Genomic DNA, 22298 nt, shown 5'->3' with positions numbered 1-22298 from the left:
CGATGAAGATCTTGGAGATGACGCTCTTGAGCAGCTCATCAAGAGCAAGGAGGAGGCTGAAATCTTCAACAATCTGCCTCTGTTTGATGTCGCCATCATCCACAACTTCATCGATGAATGGTTTGCCTCACCGAACATCAGCTTCGACGATCTGCAGCTGCCCATAGGCCTCAGCGTTGCCTTTCAAGGCGCAATTGCTTCAGAACTTGCAATAGCCCAGCGCATTGTAGAACTGAAGCAGAAAATTGATTATGAAAAGGATCAGTTCAAGAAGCACGTGGCCAAGCTCAGTGTGCAAGAAGTGAGAAACTTCAAGATCATGTTGCACGAGCTGAAAGAGAACTTCCTGAAGACGCGTGCCGAAGCTCAAGGCTCGCGAGAACGCATGAAGACTTTGGCTGATCGCTGCGTGCAGGCCTACAATGAGGCAGAGAAGCGCAAGGCACTTGGGCGTCCCGGCATTGACCCCAGGATGGCCGCGAAGAAGAAAAAGAAGGCTGCTGTGCCTGAACCTGAAGCGCCAAGGTCAAAAACTGCTCCGATTGTCTTCCCTGCTGCAACGACTGGCTCGAAGCCAAAGAGTCGATCAACCGCCTCACAGCTCAAGAAGACACGGACTACAGAGGCTGAAGCTAAGAAGAGAAAACATTCTGAAGCCTCTCCTTCTGAACCCATCATCAAGAAGCCCAAGACCAAGAAATCTCGGGCTGCTCCCACAGAGGCCTTGATAGTTGAACCCCTCTCCGTCCGCTATCCTGACACAGATCGTCAGTTGACTATGCATGAACCCAACGCTGAAGACATTCCAGCAGACGAACCCAACGCTGCTGAAGACATTGGTCTCCAAGACAATGTGCAAGGTGATGCAGCCCTTCCTCAGCTTGAGACAAGCGAACTGATCAGTATTGGTCGTCCATTGATGCCAATCACACAAGATGCATCGTGGGCAGATCGCCCACAGGAGGAAGATGAGCCACAGCCCACTGCAACTCCACAAGCGTCGCCCAAATTCCGTAGGCTTCGCAAAGGGCCAAGGGCTCAGGCTGCTGACCACATTCCGGCTGCATCGGCTGAAGAGCATGCAGAGATACCACAAGCTCCAACTCCCCCACACCAACAAGAAGCAGTTCTCCCGGAGAACGTGCCTGAGTCTGCAAATGTTGAGGCTGCCACAAACAACGCCGCAGCAAATGTGGAGCCCAACCCAACATAGCTTCAGAAGACAATGAAGCTACTGCTCCTGAACATTCTGTGCCTGAGTCTGCTGCCGGACCACAATTCAACTATCATATTGCGTACAGACCCCAGGTCCAGAAGCCGATCCCACGACTGCCAAGGTTCCCAGGTCCTGCATCAGCTCCTGGTTCCTTCAACATCAACGGCTTCAGGGCAGATAACACGTTTTTCAACAGCTCCAAGAACCCTTATTCAAGGGAACGGATTGTATCAGATAGGTTCTGGAGCCATCAACAGCGCAGCTATTATTCATGCATCCTATACAACCAAGGCCGCATCTTTCCTCACAAGCGCCTTGAGGTTGAAGCTGTTGCTGGTCTGCCTGGTCTGGAAGAAGCACTGGATTGCTTCAAGCAAGTGGGTCTGCTGCCATTTATCACCGATGAAGAGCACTGGAACGAAGAGCTTCTGCTCCAGTTCTATGCCACCTTGCATATCAAAGGCTATAACAGAGATCCGAAGACATGGATCCTGGAGTGGATGACAGGCAATATCCATCATGAAGCCAATGCTTTCGACATAATTGAGCTTACCGGCCTTCCCACTCCTGGCGAATTCTTTGAAGAAGGCTGCCAACTCCATGCTGAAGCAATTGAGAGCATATTTCAGCGTCCTGAGCCAGATATGAGTCAGATGCTCTCAATGATGAAGCCATTGCCTCCTAATGCACCCTATCCAACTAGGTTCTTCGTTGAAGACTTAGAGTACCTGCCCAGAACAATATATCACATCATAAGGCGGACTCTCTGGCCCGTAAAGGGACACTCTCGATATGCAACAATTGATGGTGCAATGAAGACTCTCATCTTCTGCATTCTTCATGGCAAATGCTTCAACGCACAGGATCTCTTCATCCGTCAACTTTGCAGCGTCTGCCTCAGAACTGTTTGGATTAAAGTTCTATGCTCCTTGGGTTATGAGGCTGATCAAGCTTCACTCTGCAATCTCCTATCAACCCTCAGCCCGCAACCATAGGATATTTTTGCCAGATGTGGACACATCTGCTGAAGCAATATATCCAGAGCCTGGCAAGCAACCATTAAGTCTTCAAAATGCAGAACACCAGAGCTTCACTCAAAATATTGAAGGTGTTGAAGCTCTCTCCCGAGTGTATCCAATGGCTGGCACCACACGTGCCCCTGCATCAACTGAAGCCACTGACAGCACAGCTGCAAGAGACCCAAGAAGCGCGCTCGAGCACTCAATGACCGAGAGCTTCTTGTGGCTCTTCACCAAAAGCAAGATAGGCATCACGACTGGCTCAAGACGGCAGATGAGAAGCATCATGCAAGACGTCAATCGCATCAGAAATCTGGCAACCAAGAATGCGTTTGTCGCACACGAGACCTGTCGCCGCACTTGGAAAGGCCTCACCATGATGAGCAATGAAGCTGAACTGCAAGAGGATGGCTTCAGAGAGAGATTCCAATTTGACTCCACGCCTCCAAGAAGAGCTGTGATGCGAAGCACACCATCACTTGAAGAGTCAGAATTCTCTTCTTCTGCTGCCACCGTGTCTGCCCGGATTATTGAAGAAGACGACGACGCGACATCATCTCCACCTGCTTCAACACACGTCGAATCTGCACCAAGCTCATCTGCACCGCCACCAAACAACTCCACCGACCCTGCTGCGCCTGGGAACGCGTAGAAAACTCTATGTCTTCAAACCTTTTTGGTCATCACTGACAAAAGGGGGAGAAGCATGATGTTTATAGTCTTCAAGCGGGTCACTTTGGGCGGGTGCCTTCATATTTTGCTACATTTTGCTTCGTGCTTACAACTCCCGTTTTTGCTACATTTGCTTCTTTGAGTTGTAACACTTAGCCTTGATGGCCGTCTGCTACCTGTTTGTCACTCCGTTATGCGAAGATAAATTCCGCATGTGCGACGATAAATTCCGCACTCATCTCTTACTGCAGACGTCCATTTTCCATTATGCATGTCATTATCTTCATATACTTTCACATGCATAGTGGATTGTCATCATAAGTTGAAGTGGATCTCCACAAGTACAACCTGCCATGTGCATTTGCATTCAAAAGGCAAATTACTTATATGCACATCTTCAGGGGGAGCCCTTGCAACTTATGAAGACAAATTCCTTTACTATTTCACAAATTATGTTCCCCGTTGAAAACTTCAACTAGTTTGTCATCAATCACCAAAAAGGGGGAGAGTGTAAGTGCATCTAGTGCCACCCCTAGTTGGTTTTGGAGTATTGACGACAAACCTAGTTGAGGGACTAATGTGTTTGTGAGAATTGCAGGAAAACACAGGTAGAAGTCCCTTATTGATTCGGTTTTACTACCAGAGATGACCCCTAAAAATGTACGAAGACATTGAAGACAATGGTGGTTTATGAAGATATTCATATTGAAGACAATGACATGAGAAGACTCCCTATGAAGCTTATGGAACTCGAAGACTTAGATCCTTCGTAGTTTGATTTCATTTATGTTGTGTCATAGGAACCACCGTACTGTTAAGTGGGGTCCAAGAGAACCGGTCAGAATGACTGAAGTGATGCCTAATTCAAATCCTATGTCTTCGAGCGAAGACTATGAGAGCAAATCTTGTCCAGAGTCAGACAAGTCAGCTTTACTTGTAGCCCAAGAAAAGTTGCCGTGTGAGTTCAAAATTCGACCGTTGGTACACGTGTCAGTTCCTTAGTGACCCAGGGTCATTTCGGACAAATCAGGTCGGGTTGCCAAGTGGCTATAAATAGCCCACCCCCACAACCATAAACGGTGGCTGCTCAGATTTCAGTGCACGGCTTTTGTCGTTTGAGAGCAACCCACCTCGAAGCCTTTGAGAGAAAAATTCCTAGTGAGGAGAAAAGCCCTAACCACCCAGAGCCAGAGTAAATTGGGCATCACTTAAGTCTTCGTGTCTGTGTGATCTGAAGACTTATTACACTTGAGGACTGTGCATCCTCCAGACGGTTAGGCGTCGCGTTCTGAGCATCCAAGAGAAATTGTGGATTGCCAGTGAACGAAGTCTGTGAAGGTTTGGGAGTCTACCTTGAAGACTTACCACGAGTGATTGGACGAGGTCTGTGTGACCTTAGCTCAAGGAGAAACGGTGAGGACTGGGTGTCTTGGACTAAGTGTCCTTGACTGGGTGTCCGGGACTGTGTGTCCTTTGGTTTAAATACCTAGCCGCTCCAACCAGACGTACAGTTGTCACAGCAACTGGAACTGGTCCAACAAATCATTGTCTTCAACGTGTCACTGGTTTCATCTTCACTTCCTTTGACTTACTGTTATTCATTGTGAAGCCATTGCATGCTTGCTTTATCTTTTGTCTTCACAACATGAATGTATGATCTGTTTGGCTTCATAACTTCTTCCTACCTGATCCTTATTACACTGAAGCTGTTTGTCATTGCGCTTTCACTCTATTGAATACATGACCATGGCTGGCCTAGTGTAATCTAACTTCTGCTGCATAGTAATAGGCATAATCTTCACTGTTTGTCTTCATAACTCTCACGTTTTGAAGACTTTCATAAAAATCGCCTATTCACCCCCCCTCTAGTCGATATAACGCACTTTCAAGTTGCACTATCATTATTAACTTTGCATCTTTTGGTTTCAATATTATGATTATGTGTATCACTATGATCGAGATCCAACGAACTATTTTCATTGGGTGTGTAACCATACAAGGTTTTATTCATGTAAACAGAACAACAATTTATTCTCTTACTTAAATGAATAACCGTATTACAATAAACATGATCAAATCATATTCATGCTTAACGCAAACACCAAATAACACTTATTTAGGTTCAACACTAATCCCGAAATTATAGGGAGTGTGCGATGATGATCATATCAATCTTGGAACCACTTCCAACACACATCGTCACTTCACCCTTAACTAGTCTCTGTTTATTCTGCAACTCCCGTTTCGAGTTACTACTCTTAGCAACTGAACTAGTATCAAATACCGAGGGGTTGCTATAAACACTAGTAAAGTACACATCAATAACATGTATATCAAATATACTTATGTTCACTTTGCCATCCTTCTTATCCGCCAAATACTTGGGGCAGTTCCGCTTCTAGTGACCAGTCCCTTTGCAGTAGAAGCACTTAGTCTCAGGCTTAGGATCAGACTTAGGCTTCTTCACTTGAGCAGCAACTAGCTTGCCGTTCTTCTTGAAGTTCCCCTTCTTCCCTTTGCCCTTTTCTTGAAACTAGTGGTCTTGTCAACCATCAACACTTGATGTTTTTCTTGATTTTTACCTTCGTTGATTTCAGCATCACGAAGAGCTTGGGAGTTGTTTCCGTTATCCCTTGCATATTATAGTTCATCACGAAGTTCTACTAACTTGGTGATGGTGACTAGAGAATTCTGTCAATCACTATCTTATCTGGAAGATTAACTCCCACTTGATTCAAGCGATTGTAGTACCCAGACAATCTGAGCACATGCTCACTAGTTGAGCGATTCTCCTCCATCTTTTAGCTATAGAACTTGTTGGAGATTTCATATCTCTCAACTCGGGTATTTGCTTGAAATATTAACTTCAACTCCTGGAACATCTCATATGGTCCATGGCGTTCAAAACGTCTTTGAAGTCCCGATTCTAAGCCGTTAAGCATGGTGCACTTAAACTATCAAGTAGTCATCATATTGAGCTAGCCAAACGTTCATAACGTCTGTATCTGCTCCTGCAATAGGTCCGTCACCTAGCGGTGCATCAAGGACATAATTCTTCTATGCAGCAATGAGGATAAACCTCAGATCACGGATCCAATCCGCATCATTGCTACTAACATCTTTCAACACAATTTTCTCTAGGAACATATCAAAATAAACACATGAAAGCAACAACGCAAGCTATTGATCTACAACATAATTTTCAAAATACTACCAGGACTAAGTTCATGATAAATTTAAGTTCAATTAATCATATTACTTAAGAACTCCCACTTAGATAGACATCCCTCTAATCCTCTAAGTGATTACGTGATCCAAATCAACTAAACCATGTCCGATCATCACGTGAGATGGAGTAATTTCATTGGTGAACATCATTATGTTGATCACATCTACTATATGATTCACGCTCGACCTTTCGGTCTCCGTGTTTCGAGGCCATATCTGCATATGCTAGGCTCGTCAAGTTTAACCTGAGTATTCCGCGTGTGCAAAACTGGCTTGCACCCGTTGTAGATGGACGTAGAGCTTATCACACCCGATCATCACGTGGTGTCTGGGCATGACGAACTTTGGCAACGGTGCATACTCAGGGAGAACACTTCTTGATAATTAGTGAGAGATCATCTTAAAATGCTACCGTCAAACTAAGCAAAATAAGATGTATAAAAGATAAACATCACATGTAATCAATATAAGTGATATGATATGGCCATCATCATCTTGTGCTTGTGATCTCCATCTCCGAAGTACCGTCATGATTTCTATCGTCACCGGCATGACACCATGATCTCCATCATCTTGATCTATATCAATGTGTCGTCACATGGTCGTCTCGCCAACTATTGCTCTTGCAACTATTGCTATCGCATAGAGATAAAGTAAAGCAATTATTTGGCGCTTGCATCTTATGCAATAAAGAAACAACCATAAGGCTTTTGCCAGTTGCCGATAACTTTAACAAAACATGATCATCTCATACAACAACTTATATCTCATCACGTTTTGACCATATCACATCACAACATGCCCTGCAAAAACAAGTTAGACGTCCTCTACTTTGTTGTTGCAAGTTTTACGTGGCTGCTACGGGCTTAAGCAAGAACCAATCTCACCTACGCATCAAAACCACAACGATAGTTTGTCAAATAGACTCCGTTTTAACCTTCGCAAGGACCGGGCGTAGCCACACTCGGTTCAACTAAAGTTGGAGAAACAGTCACCCGCAAGTCACCTATGTGCAAAGCACGTCGGGGAAACCGGTCTCGCGTAAGAGTACGCGTAATGTCGGTCCGGGCCGCTTCATCCAACAATACCGCCGAACCAAAGTATGACATGCTGGTAGGCAGTATGACTTATATCGCCCACAACTCACTTGTGTTCTACTCGTGCATATAACATCAAACCATAAAACCTGGCTCTGATGCCACTGTTGGGGAACGTAGTAATTTCAAAAAAATTCCTACGCACACGCAAGATCATGGTGATGCATAGCAACGAGGGGGAGAGTCTGATCTACATACCCTTGTAGATCGCAACGGAAGCGTTGACACAACGTAGAGGAAGTAGTCGTACGTCTTCTTCCCGATCAGACCGATCCAAGCGCCGTTACTCCGGCACCTCCGAGTTCTTAGCACACGTACAGCTCGATGACGATCCCCGGGCTCCGATCCAGCAAAGCTTCGGGGAGGAGTTCCGTCAGCACGACGGCGTGGTGACGATCTTGATGTTCTACCGACGCAGGGCTTCGCCTAAGCACTACAACGATATGATCGAGGTGGAATATGGTGGCAGGGGGCACCGCACATGGCTAAGGAACGATCTCAAGGATCAACTTGTGTGTCTATGGGGTGCCCCTTGCCTCAGTATATAAAGGATGGAGGAGGAGGAGGCCGGCCAAGGCCATTGGTGCGGCCAGGATGGGAGTCCTACTAGGACTCCAAGTCCTAGTAGGAGTCCATCAAGAGGGGAGGAAGGGAGAAGGAAGTGGAGGAGTAGGAAAGGTGGTCGGCCCCCTTTTCCCTAGTCCAATTCGGACTAGAGGGGAGGGGGGGCGCAGCAGGCCTTTTCTCCTCTTCCCACTAAAGCCCATCAAGGCCCAATACTTCTCCCAGCGAATTCCCGTAACTCTCCGGTACTCCGAAAAATACCCGAATCACTCGGAACCTTTCCGAAATCCGAATATAGTCGTCCAATATATCGATCTTTATGTCTCGACCATTTCAAGACTCCTCATCATGTCCCCGATCTCATCCGGGGACTCCGAACTCCTTCGGTACATCAAAACTCATAAACTCATAATATAACTGTCATCGAAACCTTAAGCGTGCGGACCCTACGGGTTCGAGAACAATGTAGACATGACCGAGACATGTCTCCGGTCAATAACCAATAGCGGGACCTGGATGCCCATATTGGCTCCTACATATTCTACGAAGATCTTTATCGGTCAGACCGCATAACAACATACGTTGTTCCCTTTGTCATCGGTATGTTACTTGCCCGAGATTCGATCGTCGGTATCCAATACCTAGTTCAATCTCGTTACTGGCAAGTCTCTTTACTCGTTCCGTAATACATCATCTCGCAACTAACTCATTAGTTGCAATGCTTGCAAGGCTTATGTGATGTACATTACCGAGAGGGCCCAGAGATACCTCTCCGACAATCGGAGTGACAAATCCTAATCTCGAAATACGCCAACCCAACATCTACCTTTGGAGACACCTGTAATGCTCCTTTATAATCACCCAGTTACGTTGTGACGTTTGGTAGCACCCGAAGTGTTCCTTCGGCAAACGGGAGTTGCATAATCTCATAGTCATAGGAACATGTATAAGTCATGAAGAAAGCAATAGCAACATACTAAACGATCGGGTGCTAAGCTAATGGAATGGGTCATGTCAATCAGATCATTCAACTAATGATGTGACCTCGTTAATCAAATAACAACTCTTTGTCTATGGTTAGGAAACATAACCATCTTTGATCAATGAGCTAGTCAAGTAGAGGCATACTAGTGACACTCTGTTTGTCTATGTATTCACACATGTATTATGTTTCCGGTTAATACAATTCTAGCATGAATAATAAACATTTATCATGAAATAAGGAAATAAATAATAACTTTATTATTGCTTCTAGGGCATATTTCCTTCACTGCTGTCAGGTGGAGGAATCATTATTTTGCGCGTAATAAGGAGGCACTTCCTTACTGCGGTCGTGGACCCAGCTGTCAGCCTCTCCACGTACAGTACTCTTCCGTTGGAAGTGTTGGGGAACGTTGCAGAAAACAAAATTTTCCTACGGTTTCACCAAGATCCATCTATGAGTTCATCTAGAAACGAGTGATTAGATGCATCTACGTACCTAGTAGATCGCGAGCGGAAGCGTTCAAAGAACGGGGATGATGTAGTCGAACACGACGTGATCCAAATCACCGAAGATCCTAGCACCGAACGGACGGCACCTCCGCGTTCAACACACGTACGGAACAGCCACGTCTCCTCCTTCTTGATCCAGCAAGGGGAGAGGAGAGGTTGAGGGAGATGGCACCAGCAGCAGCACGACGGCGTGGTGTTGATGGAGCTGCAGTACTCCGGCAGGGCTTCGCCAAGCGCTATGGAGGAGGAGGAGGTGTTGGAGAGGGAGAAGGAGGCAACCAAAGGCGTGGATGAAAAGCCCTCCTTCCCCCACTATATATAGGAGGGCCAAGGGGGGGGGGCGCCGGCCCTAGGAGATCCAATCTCCTAGGGGGGTGCGGCCAAGGGGGAGGAATCCCTCCTCCCCAAGGCACCTAGGAGGTGCCTTCCCCTCCTAGGACTCTTCCTCCCTTGAAACCCTAGGCGCATGGGCCTCTTGGGGCTGGTGCCCTTGGCCCATGTAGGCCAAGGCGCACCCCCTACAGCCCATGTTCCCCCCGGGACAGGTGGCCCCACCCGGTGGACCCCCGGGACCCATCCGGTGGTCCCGGTACAATACCGATAACCCCGAAACTTGTCCCGATGCCCGAAACAGGACTTCCCATATATAAATCTTTACCTCCGAACCATTCCAGAACTCCTCGTGATGTCCGGGATCTCATCCGGGACTTCAAACAACATTCGGGTTACTGCATATACATATCCCTACAACCCTAGCGTCACCGAACCTTAAGTGTGTAGACCCTACGGGTTCGGGAGACATGTAGACATGACCGAGATCGCTCTCCGGTCAATAAACAACAGCGGGATCTGGATACCCATATTGGCTCCCACATGCTCCACGATGATCTCATCGGATAAACCACGATGTCGAGGATTCAAGCAACCCCGTATACAATTCCCTTTGTCAATCGGTATGTTACTTGCCCAAGATCCGATCGTCGGTATCCCAATACCTCGTTCAACCTCGTTACCGGCAAGTCACTTTACTCGTACCATAATGCATGATCCCGTGACCAGACACTTGGTCACTCTGAGCTCATTATGATGATGCATTACCGAGTGGGCCCAGTGATACCTCTCCGTCATGCGGAGTGACAAATCCCAGTCTTGATCCATGTCAACCCAATAGACACTTTCGGAGATACCCGTAGTATACCTTTATAGTCACCCAGTTACGTTGTGACGTTTGGTATACCCAAAGCACTCCTACGGTATCGGGGAGTTACACGATCTCATGGTCTAAGGAAAAGATACTTGACATTGGAAAACTCTAGCAAACGAACTATACGATCTCATGCTATGTTTAGGATTGGGTCTTGTCCATCACATCATTCTCCTAATGATGTGATCTCGTTATCAATGACATCCAATGTCCATAGTCAGGAAACCATGACTATCTGTTGATCAACGAGCTAGTCAACTAGAGGCTTACTAGGGACATGTTGGTGTCTATTATTCACACATGTATTACGATTCCGGATAATACAATTATAGCATGAATAAATACAATTATCATGAACAAGGAAATATAATAATAATGCTTTTATTATTGGCCCTAGGGCATATTTCCAACAGTCTCCCACTTGCACTAGAGTCAATAATATAGTTACATTGTGATGAATCGAACACCCATGGAATTCTGGTGTTGATCATGTTTTGCTCTAGGGAGAGGTTTAGTCAACGGATCCGCTACATTCAGGTCCGTATGTACTTTACAAATCTCTATGTCTCCATCTTGAACATTTTCACGAATGGAGTTGAAGCGACGCTTGATGTGCCTTGTCTTCTTGTGAAACCTGGGCTCCTTGGCAAGAGCAATAGCTCCAGTGTTGTCACAGAAGAGCTTGATCGGCCCCGACGCATTGGGTATGACTCCTAGGTCGGTGATGAACTCCTTCACCCATATTGCTTCATGTGCTGCCTCCGAGGCTGCCATGTACTCCGCTTCACATGTAGATCCCGCCACGACGCTCTGCTTGCAACTGCACCAGCTTACTGCCCCACCATTCAAAATATACACGTATCCGGTCTGTGACTTAGAGTCATCCAGATCTGTGTCGAAGCTAGCATCGACGTAACCTTTTACGACGAGCTCTTCGTCACCTCCATAAACGAGAAACATTTCCTTAGTCCTTTTCAGGTACTTCAGGATATTCTTGACCGCTATCCAGTGTTCCTTGCCGGGATTACTTTGGTACCTTCCTACCAAACTTACGGCAAGGTTTACATCAGGTCTGGTACACAGCATGGCATACATAATAGACCCTATGGCCGAGGCATAGGGGATGACACTCATCTCTTCTATATCTTCTGCCGTGGTCGGACATTGAGCTGAGCTCAATTTCACACCTTGTAACACAGGTAAGAACCCCTTCTTAGAATGATCCATATTGAACTTCTTCAATATCTTATCAAGGTATGTGCTTTGTGAAAGACCTATGAGGCGTCTCGATCTATCTCTATAGATCTTGATGCCTAATATATAAGCAGCTTCTCCAAGGTCCTTCATTGAAAAACTTTTATTCAAGTAGGCCTTAATGCTGTCCAAGAGTTCTATATCATTTCCCATCAAAAAGTATGTCATCTACATATAATATGAGAAATGCTACAGAGCTCCCACTCACTTTCTTGTAAACGCAGGCTTTTCCATAAGTCTGCGTAAACCCAAACGCTTTGATCATCTCATCAAAGTGAATGTTCCAACTCCGAGATGCTTGCACCAGCCCATAAATCGAGTGTTGGAGCTTGCACACCTTGTCAGCATTCTTAGGATCGACAAAACCTTCCGGCTGCATCATATACAATTCTTCCTTAAGGAAACCATTAAGGAATGCCGTTTTGACGTCCATTTGCCATATTTCATAATCATAGAATGCGGCAATTGCTAACATGATTCGGACGGACTTCAGCTTCGCTACCGGTGAGAAAGTCTCATCGTAGTCAACCCCTTGAACTTGTCGATAACCCTTAGCGACAAGCCGAGCTTTATAGATGGTCACATTACCATCCGCGTCTGTCTTCTTCTTAAAGATCCATTTATTTTCTATGGCTCGCCGCTCAAAAGGCAAGTCAGTCAAAGTCCATACTTCGTTTTCATACATGGATCCTATCTCGGATTTCATGGCTTCTAGCCATTTTTCGGAATCCGGGCCCGCCATCGCTTCTTCATAGTTCGAAGGTTCACCATTGTCTAACAACATGATTTCCAAGACAGGGTTGCCGTACCACTCTGGTGCGGAACGTGTCCTTGTGGACCTTCGAATTTCAGTAGGAGCTTGATCAGAAGTATCTTGATTATCATCATTAACCTCCTCTCTAGTTGGTGCAGGCACCTCAGGAACATTTTCTTGAGTTGCGCCATTTTCCGGTTCAAGAGGTAATACTTCATCAAGTTCTACTTTCCTTCCACTTACTTCTTTCGAGAGAAACTCTTTCTCTAGAAAGGACCCATTCTTGGCAATAAAGATCTTGCCTTCGGATCTGAGGTAGAAGGTATACCCAGTAGTTTCTTTAGGGTATCCTATGAAGACGCATTTTTCCAACTTGGGTTCGAGCTTTTCAGGTTGAAGTTTCCTGACATAAGCATCGCATCCCCAAACTTTCAGAAACGAAAACTTAGGTTTCTTACCAAACCATAATTCAAACGTTGTCGTCTCAACGGATTTCGACGGAGCCCTATTTAAAGTGAATGCGGCAGTCTCTAAAGCATACCCCCAAAAGGATAGCGGTAAATCGGCAAGAGACATCATAGATCGCACCATATCTAATAGAGTGCGATTACGACGTTCAGACACACCATTACGCTGAGGTGTTCCAGGCAGCGTGAGTTGTGAAACTATTCCACATTTTCTTAAGTGTGTGCCAAACTCGTGACTCAAGTATTCTCCTCCTCGATATGATCGTAGGAACTTGATTTTCCTGTCACCTTGATTCTCAGCCTCACTCTGAAATTCCTTGAACTTTTCAAAGGTTTCAGACTTGTGTTTCATTAAGTAGACATACCCATATCTACTCAAGTCATCAGTGAGGGTGAGAACATAACGATAGCCACCGCGAGCCTCAACACTCATTGGACCGCACACATCAGTATGTATGATTTCCAATAAGTTGGTTGCTCGCTCCATTGTTCCTGAGAACGGAGTCTTGGTCATTTTACCCATGAGGCATGGTTCGCACGTGTCAAATGATTCATAATCAAGAGACTCTAAAAGTCCATCTGCATGGAGCTTCTTCATGCGTTTGACACCTATGTGACCAAGGCGGCAGTGCCACAAGTATGTGGGACTATCATTATCAACCTTACATCTTTTGGTACTCACACTATGAATATGTGTAGCAATACACTCGAGATTCATTAAGAATAAACCATTTACCATAGGAGCATGACCATAAAACATATCTCTCATATAAATGGAACAACCATTATTCTCAGATTTAAATGAGTAGCCATCTCGAATTAAACGAGATCCCGATACAATGTTCATGCTCAAAGCTGGCACTAAATAACAATTATTGAGGTTTAAAACTAATCCCGTAGGTAAATGTAGAGGCAGCGTGCCGACGGCGATCACATCGACCTTGGAACCATTCCCGACGCGCATTGTCACCTCGTCCTTCGCCAGTCTCCGCTTATTCCGCAGCTCCTACTTTGAGTTATAAATGTGAGCAACTGCACCGGTATCAAATACCCAGGAGCTACTACGAGTGCTGGTAAGGTACACATCAATTACATGTATATCACATATACCTTTTGTTTTGCCGGCCTTCTTGTCTGCTAAGTATTTGGGGAAGTTCCGCTTCCAGTGACCACTTTCCTTGCAATAAAAGCACTCAGTCTCGGGCTTGGGTCCATTCTTTGGCTTCTTCCCGGCAGCTTGCTTGCCGGGCGCGGCAACTCCCTTGCCGTCCTTCTTGGAGTTCTTTTTACCCTTGCCCTTCTTGAACTTAGTGGTTTTATTGACCATCAACACTTGATGTTCCTTCTTGACTTCTACCTCTGCTGATTTCAGCATAGCAAATACTTCAGGAATGGTCTTCTCCAGCCCCTGCATATTGAAGTTCATCACAAAGCTCTTGTGGCTCGGTGGAAGCGACTGGAGGATTCTGTCAATGACCGCATCATCCGGGAGATTAACTCCCAGCTGAGTCAAGCGGTTATGTAACCCAGACATAGTGACTATGTGCTCACTGACAGAACTATTTTCCTCCATATTATAGCTGAAGAATTTGTCGGAGACTTCATATCTCTCGACCCGGGCATGAGCTTGGAAAACCATTTTCAGCTCTTCGAACATCTCATATGCTCCATGTCTCTCAAAACGCTTTTGGAGCCCCGGCTCTAGGCTGTAAAGCATGCCGCACTAAACGAGGGAGTAGTCATCGGTACGTGCCTGCCAAGCGTTCATAACGTCTTGTTCTGCAGGGAGAACAGGTGCGTCACCCAGCGGTGCTTGTAGGACATAATCTTTCTTGGCAGCTATGAGGATGATCCTCAGGTTCCGGACCCAGTCCGTATAGTTGCTGCCATCGTCTTTCAGCTTGGTTTTCTCTAGGAACGCGTTGAAGTTGAGGACTACGTTGGCCATTTGATCTACAAGACATATTGTAAAGATTTTAGACTAAGTTCATGATAATTAAGTTCATCTAATCAAATTATTCAATGAACTCCCACTTAGATAGACATCCCTCTTCTAGTCATCTAAGTATAACATGATCCGAGTCAACTAGGCCGTGTCCGATCATCACGTGAGACGGACTAGTCAACGTCGGTGAACATCTTCATGTTGATCGTATCTTCTATACGACTCATGCTCGACCTTTTGGTCTTCTGTGTTCCGAGGCCATGTCTATACACATGCTAGGCTCGTCAAGTTAACCCTAAGTGTTTTGCATGTGTAAAACTGTCTTACACCCGTTGTATGTGAACGTAAGGATCTATCACACCCGATCATCACGTGGTGCTTTGAAACGATGAACTTTAGCAACGGTGCACAGTTAGGGGACAACACTTCTTGAAATTGTTGTGAGGGATCATCTTATTTACTACCGTCGTTCTAAGCAAACAAGATGAAAAACATGATAAACATCACATGCAATCAAATAATAATAGTGACATGATATGGCCAATATCACACAGATCCTTTGATCTCCATCTTGGGGCTCCATGATCATCTTGTCACCGGCATGACACCATGATCTCCATCATCATGATCTCCATCATTGTGTCTCCATGAAGTTGCTCGCCAACTATTACTTCTACTACTATGGCTAACGCGTTTAGCAATAAAGTAAAGTAATTTACATGGCGTTTCTCAATGACACGCAGGTCATACAAAAATAAAGACAACTCCTATGGCTCCTGCCGGTTGTCATACTCATCGACATGCAAGTCGTGATTCCTATTACAATAGCATGAACATCTCATACATCACATATAGATCATTCATCATTCATCACAACTTTGGCCATATCATATCACAAAGCACTTGCTGCAAAAACAAGTTAGACGTCCTCTAATTGTTGTTGCATGTTTTACGTGTCTGAAGTAGGGTTCTAGCAAGAATGTTTTCTTACCTACGTGAAAGCCACAACGTGATTTGTCAACTTCTATTTACCCTTCATAAGGACCCTTTTCATCGAATCCGCTCCAACTAAAGTAGGAGAGAGAGACACCCGCCAGCCACCTTATGCAACTAGTGCATGTTAGTCGGTGGAACCGGTCTCACGTAAGTGTACGTGTAAGGTTGGTCCGGGCCGCTTCATCCCACAATACCATTGAAGCAAGATAAGACTAGTAACGGCAAGAAAGTTGACAACACTACGCCCACAACAAATTGTGTTCTACTCGCGCAAGAAGAACTACTCATAGACCTAGCTCATGATGCCACTGTTGGGGAACGTTGCAGAAAACAAATTTTTCCTACGGTTTCACCAAGATCCATCTATGAGTTCATCTAGCAACAAGTGATTAGATGCATCTACGTACCTAGTAGATCGCGAGCGGAAGCGTTCAAAGAACGGGGATGATGTAGTCGAACACGACATGATCCAAATCACCGGAGATCCTAGCACCGAACGGACGGCACCTCCGCGTTCAACACACGTACGGAACAGCCACGTCTCCTCCTTCTTGATCCAGCAAGGGGAGAGGAGAGGTTGAGGGAGATGGCACCAGCAGCAGCACGACGGCATGGTGTTGATGGAGCTACAGTACTCCGGCAGGGCTTCGCCAAGCGCTATGGAGGAGGAGGAGGTGTTGGAGAGGGAGAAGGAGGCAACCAAAGGCGTGGATGAAAAGCCCTCCTTCCCCCACTATATATAGGAGGGCCAAGGGGGGCGCCGGCCCTAGGAGATCCAATCTCCTAGGGGGGTGAGGCCAAGGGGGAGGAATCCCTCCTCCCCAAGGCACCTAGGAGGTGCCTTCCCCTCCTAGGACTCTTCCTCCCTTGAAACCCTAGGCGCATGGGCCTCTTGGGGCTGGTGCCCTTGGCCCATGTAGGCCAAGGCGCACCCCCTACAGCCCATGTGGCCCCCCGGGATAGGTGGCCCCACCCGGTGGACCCCCGGGACCCTTCCGGTGGTCCCGGTACAATACCGATAACCCCGAAACTTGTCCCGATGCCCGAAACAGGACTTCCCATATATAAATCTTTACCTCCAAATCATCCAGAACTCCTCGTGACGTCCGGGATCTCATCCGGGACTCCGAACAACATTCGGGTTACTGCATATACATATCCCTACAACCCTAGCGTCACCGAACCTTAAGTGTGTAGACCCTACGGGTTCGGGAGACATGTAGACATGACCGAGATCGCTCTCCGGTCAATAACCAACAGCGGGATCTGGATACCCATGTTGGCTCCCACATGCTCCACGATGATCTCATCGGATAAACCACGATGTCGAGGATTCAAGCAACCTCGTATACAATTCCCTTTGTCAATCGGTATGTTACTTGCCCGAGATCCGATTGTCGGTATCCCAATACCTCGTTCAACCTCGTTACCGGCAAGTCACTTTACTCGTACCGTAATGCATGATCCTGTGACCAGACACTTGGTCACTCTGAGCTCATTATGATGATGCATTACCGAGTGGGCCCAGTGATACCTCTCCGTCATGCGGAGTGACAAATCCCAGTCTTGATCCATGTCAACCCAACAGACACTTCCGGAGATACCCGTAGTATACCTTTATAGTCACCCAGTTATGTTGTGACGTTTGGTATACCCAAAGCACTCCTACGGTATCGGGGAGTTACACGATCTCATGGTCTAAGGAAAAGATACTTGACATTGGAAAACTCTAGCAAACGAACTATACGATCTCATGCTATGTTTAGGATTGGGTCTTGTCCATCACATCATTCTCCTAATGATGTGATCTCGTTATCAATGACATCCAATGTCCATAGTCAGGAAACCATGACTATCTGTTGATCAACGAGCTAGTCAACTAGAGGCTTACTAGGGACATGTTGGTGTCTATTATTCACACATGTATTACGATTTCCAGATAATACAATTATAGCATGAATAAAGACAATTATCATGAACAAGGAAATATAATAATAATGCTTTTATTATTGCCTCTAGGGCATATTTCCAACAGGAAGTCGTTCCTTGACCATGTTGACCGTGCCGAGCCGAGAGCACGAGGGCGGTGGACGACGGTGAGGCCTAGGAAGGGGACAACACAAAGCCGGGGAAGACGCGACAGTGGAAGCCCACGCGGAGAGGAGTATGAGGGTTCACTGGTTCGGCTGTGGTATGACGCTGCCGTCGCCGCAGGGCCTGGCCAGCGGCGGGAGTAGTAGGGGGCGGTGAGGCCTCCATGGCAGCACAGCCGGCCACGGGAGGCAGGAGCAGGCGGCATGACCGGGGCTGCTCTGGGCGGCTGGAGCAAGAAGACCAAAGGTTGAAGAAGCACTACGGTCATTGGATGGACATCATACGGTCACAAGAGCTAGAATCGTTCATATTGACTAAGTTGACAAAGCTCTCCATCCCTGTCAACTTAGTATGCCCACAAGTCAGCCCCCACTATGCTGGGTCCCAGCTAGCAGGGGGAGTATTCATTGTTTTGTGCGCAATAAGGAGGCACTTCCTTGTGTGCGAAGATATAGCTGGTGGGTTCGAGCTGACTGCGAGGGGAACGTATTTTTCACGAAATACAGAGGCCCTTCTGATGGGTCCTAGATGTCAGGTGAAGGAATCATTATTTTGCACGTAATAAGGAGGCATTTCCTTGTGTGCGGCCGTGGACCCAGCTGTCAGCCTCTCCACGTACAGTCCACTTCCGATGGATGTCGTTCGTTGACCACGTTGACCACGCCGCGCCGGGAGCACCAGGGCGGCGGACGATGGCGAGGCCTACGAAGGGAATGACATAGAGCCAGGGAAGACACGACAGTGGCTGCCCATGCGGTGGGGAGTACGAGGGTTGAATGGTTCGGCTGCCGTCGCCAGAGAATAACAACAGGTGTGGGTGAGTAGAGGGATGGCTAGGACAGTGATGGGAGTACGGTGGGGCGTTGAGGCCTGCGCGGCAGCACAGCCGACCGCGGGAGGAGGGAGCAGGCAGTCCCGCTGGTGCTTGTTTGAGCGGCTGGAGAAGGAAGAGCAGAGATTGAAGAAGCACGACAGCCATTGGATGGACATCCAACAGTCACTACTTGTGCGTCAACCTTTTTTAGGAAAGCCTCAAATCTGTGGGAAATAACATACAACCCATCTGCCATTATTTCTAATAATTTACAGCCCATTTGCTAATTCTTACGGTTTTTTTGAGCCCATATTCTTTTTGTTAGCATTACAACCCATATGGTGGCCACGGTTAAAAAATTATACGAAATTTTGCATATGTTGGTGCGGTCCGAACTATTTTTAATCCCAAAATTTCGAGTCACATTCAAACTGATTTTAAAAATAAATGTATATCAATATAAAATCCAACAAATTGCCCACGCATAAAAATCAATGCAATTTAAAATCTCGAAATGAAAAAAAAGAAATTTGAAACTAATTGCCGGTTTGATGTGTTTTAAAAATGTACAACCCATTTCTCATTACTGATAGGCCATTTTCACGGCCAGCCGAATAAAGCTCTCCTCGTCTTGAAAGTTTGCAGCCCAACAGGCCTGACAAAGTGACTTACTTGACAAATCACAAAAAAACTCGGCTAGCTATTTTCAGAAAGAACAAAAAACTACTAGGCTGGTCTCTGGTAAACATAACAGAAAAGGCTGTCTAGACAGGCCAGAGTGTTCCGCACAGCCCAGTTGACACCCTACTTCCGTCTCAAAAACAAATTAGATTTATGGTGATGCATAAAAATGCCACTGCAATGTTCAAACTTTGAAAAATGCCACTGCAATTTTTGTAAACTTTGAAAAACGCCACTGCAATTTGCAAAATTTGAAAAACGCCACTCCAGACTTCGGAAAATGCCACTGGAAATGGCATGAAATGGCATTTTTCAAAGTTTGGAAATTGTAGTGGCATTTCTCAGAATCACCCGATTTGGAGTGGCATTTATCAAATTAACCCAAAAGAAAAATAACTGAGCGAGCTGTTGGGTCCCTGGTGTCAGCCACTCGTTGTGCAATTCTCTCGTTTGTTGACTACATTGACAATGGCATGGGACCTAGATGTCAGAAATTCATTAGGAGAAGCCATTTTTTATTGGCTTGAAATAAGGAGGCACTTGCTTGCGTACTGCCATGACCTTGGTGGATCCCCGTTGTCATCCTCTCCACGTACAATCATCTCCTGATTGTGTATGCGTCAACCTGGTAGGCCCACAAGTTAGCCTCTAAACCCGGGCGGACAAATACAACCCATTTAAAAAAATAACAGCCCATTCCATACGTTCAAACGAAAAGTTCAACATTCAGAGCAAAGTAACAGGTCTGATCTAGATATAGAGTACTGAACTTCCACGTTGACAACCATCATAGCCAAGTTCATTCTCTACTCCCACTAATACTCTAGTAGTGTATAAGTACTAACTTACTCTAGGCTAACTAGACGATGCCAGTCACCATCTGCGGTACATGCTAAACACCTGCACCGGCGTCCTCTGCCTCACCTCGGACTTTCCAGAGGTGCGATAGGGCACGTTGCTCGCGCACGTTGGCCCTTTCCATGCCAGCGTGGTCCACCGAAGCTTTGGCTTCTAAGCGGGAAACCCACTTGACGAGCTTGTAGCAAAATTTGGCATCACGAACGCGTGCGTGCCCGATAGCCTCTAGGGCTATTTGCCGGGCGCCAGCCTCCACATAGTCGGCCCAGTTGCGGGCTCTCTGCTCGCCACTCAGAGCGTCGGTGCGCTGCTGCTCCATGTCCCGCTGCCGGCGCAAATCGGTGATATGCTGCTCCTCCGCAAGGCGGTCGCGCTCCAACAACTCCTCATACTCTGCATTGCCATCTGAAGACCGATAAAATGCCTCCTCCCTTCGTCCGCCTTCCGATGAAAAACCGAACACTAGTTCCGGCGGTGACCCCCTCCGGCGTCGCCTCTCACGGACGGGCGGGGGCATGGCAGATGTGGCGAGAGCGAGGATAAGTGGCGAGTGATGTTGATGTCTACTACACAACCTTCTTCTTGTAGACGTTGTTGGGCCTCTAATTGCAGAGGTTTGTAGGACAGTAGCAAATTTCCCTCAAGTGGATGACCTAAGGTTTATTAATCCGTAGGACGCGTAGGATGAAGATGGTCTCTCTCAAGCAACCCTGCAACAAAATAACAAAGAGTCTCTTGTGTCCCCAACACACCCAATACAATGGTAAATTGTATAGGTGCACTAGTTCGGCGAAGAGATGGTGATACAAGTGGTATATGGATGGTAGATAATAGTTTTTGTAATCTGAAAATATAAAAACAGCAAGGTAACTAATGGTAAAAGTGAGCGTAAACGGTATTGCAATGCTAGGAAACAAGGCCTAGGGTTCATACTTTCACTAGCGCAAGTCCTCTCAACAATAATAGCATAATTGGATCACATAACTATCCCTCAACATGCAACAAAGAGTCACTCCAAAGTCACTAATAGCGGAGAACGAACGAAGAGATTATGGTAGGGTACGAAACCACCTCAAAGTTATTCTTTCCAATCAATCTGTTGGGCTATTCCTATAAGTGTCACAAACAGCCCTAGAGTTCGTACTAGAATAACACCTTAAGACACAAATCAACCAAAACCCTAATGTCACCTAGATACTCCAATGTCACCTCAAGTATCCGTGGGTATGATTATACGATATGCATCACACAATCTCAGATTCATCTATTCAACCAACACAAAGGACCTCAAAGAGTGCCCCAAAGTTCTACCGAAGAATCACGACGAAAACGTGTGCCAACTCCTATGCATAGGTTTATGGGCGGAACCCGCAAGTTGATCACCAAAACATACATCAAGTGAATCACGTGATATCCCATTGTCACCACAGATACGCACGGCAAGACATACATCAAGTGTTCTCAAATATTTAAAGACTCAATCCGATAAGATAACTTCAAAGGGGAAACTCAATTCATTACAAGAGAGAAGAGGGGGAGGAGAAACATAAGATCCAACTATAATAGCAAAGCTCGCGATACATCAAGATCGTATCACCTCAAGAACATGAGAGAGAGAGAGATCAAACACATAGCTACTGGTACATACCCTCAGCCCCGAGGGAGAACTACTCCCTCCTTGTCATGGAGAGCACCGTGATGATGAAGATGGCCACCGGAGAGGGATTGCCCCCTCCGGCAGGGTGCCGGAACGGGTCTAGATTGGCTTTCGGTGGCTACGGAGGCTTCTGGCGGCGGAACTCCCGATCTATTGTTCTGTCTGGAAGTTTTTACGATACGTAGGTATATATGGGTGAAAGGAGTACGTCGGTGGACAAAATATGGGGCCACGAGGCAGGGGGGCGCCCCCCAGGGGGGTGGGCGCGCCCCCTACCCTCGTGA

The sequence above is a fragment of the Triticum aestivum genome, chromosome 2A (assembly GCF_018294505.1).
Source record: "Triticum aestivum cultivar Chinese Spring chromosome 2A, IWGSC CS RefSeq v2.1, whole genome shotgun sequence".
In the NCBI taxonomy this organism is placed as follows: domain Eukaryota; kingdom Viridiplantae; phylum Streptophyta; class Magnoliopsida; order Poales; family Poaceae; genus Triticum; species Triticum aestivum.
The sequence above is the reverse complement of the archived record's forward strand: the minus strand, read 5'-3'. Positions refer to the sequence as shown.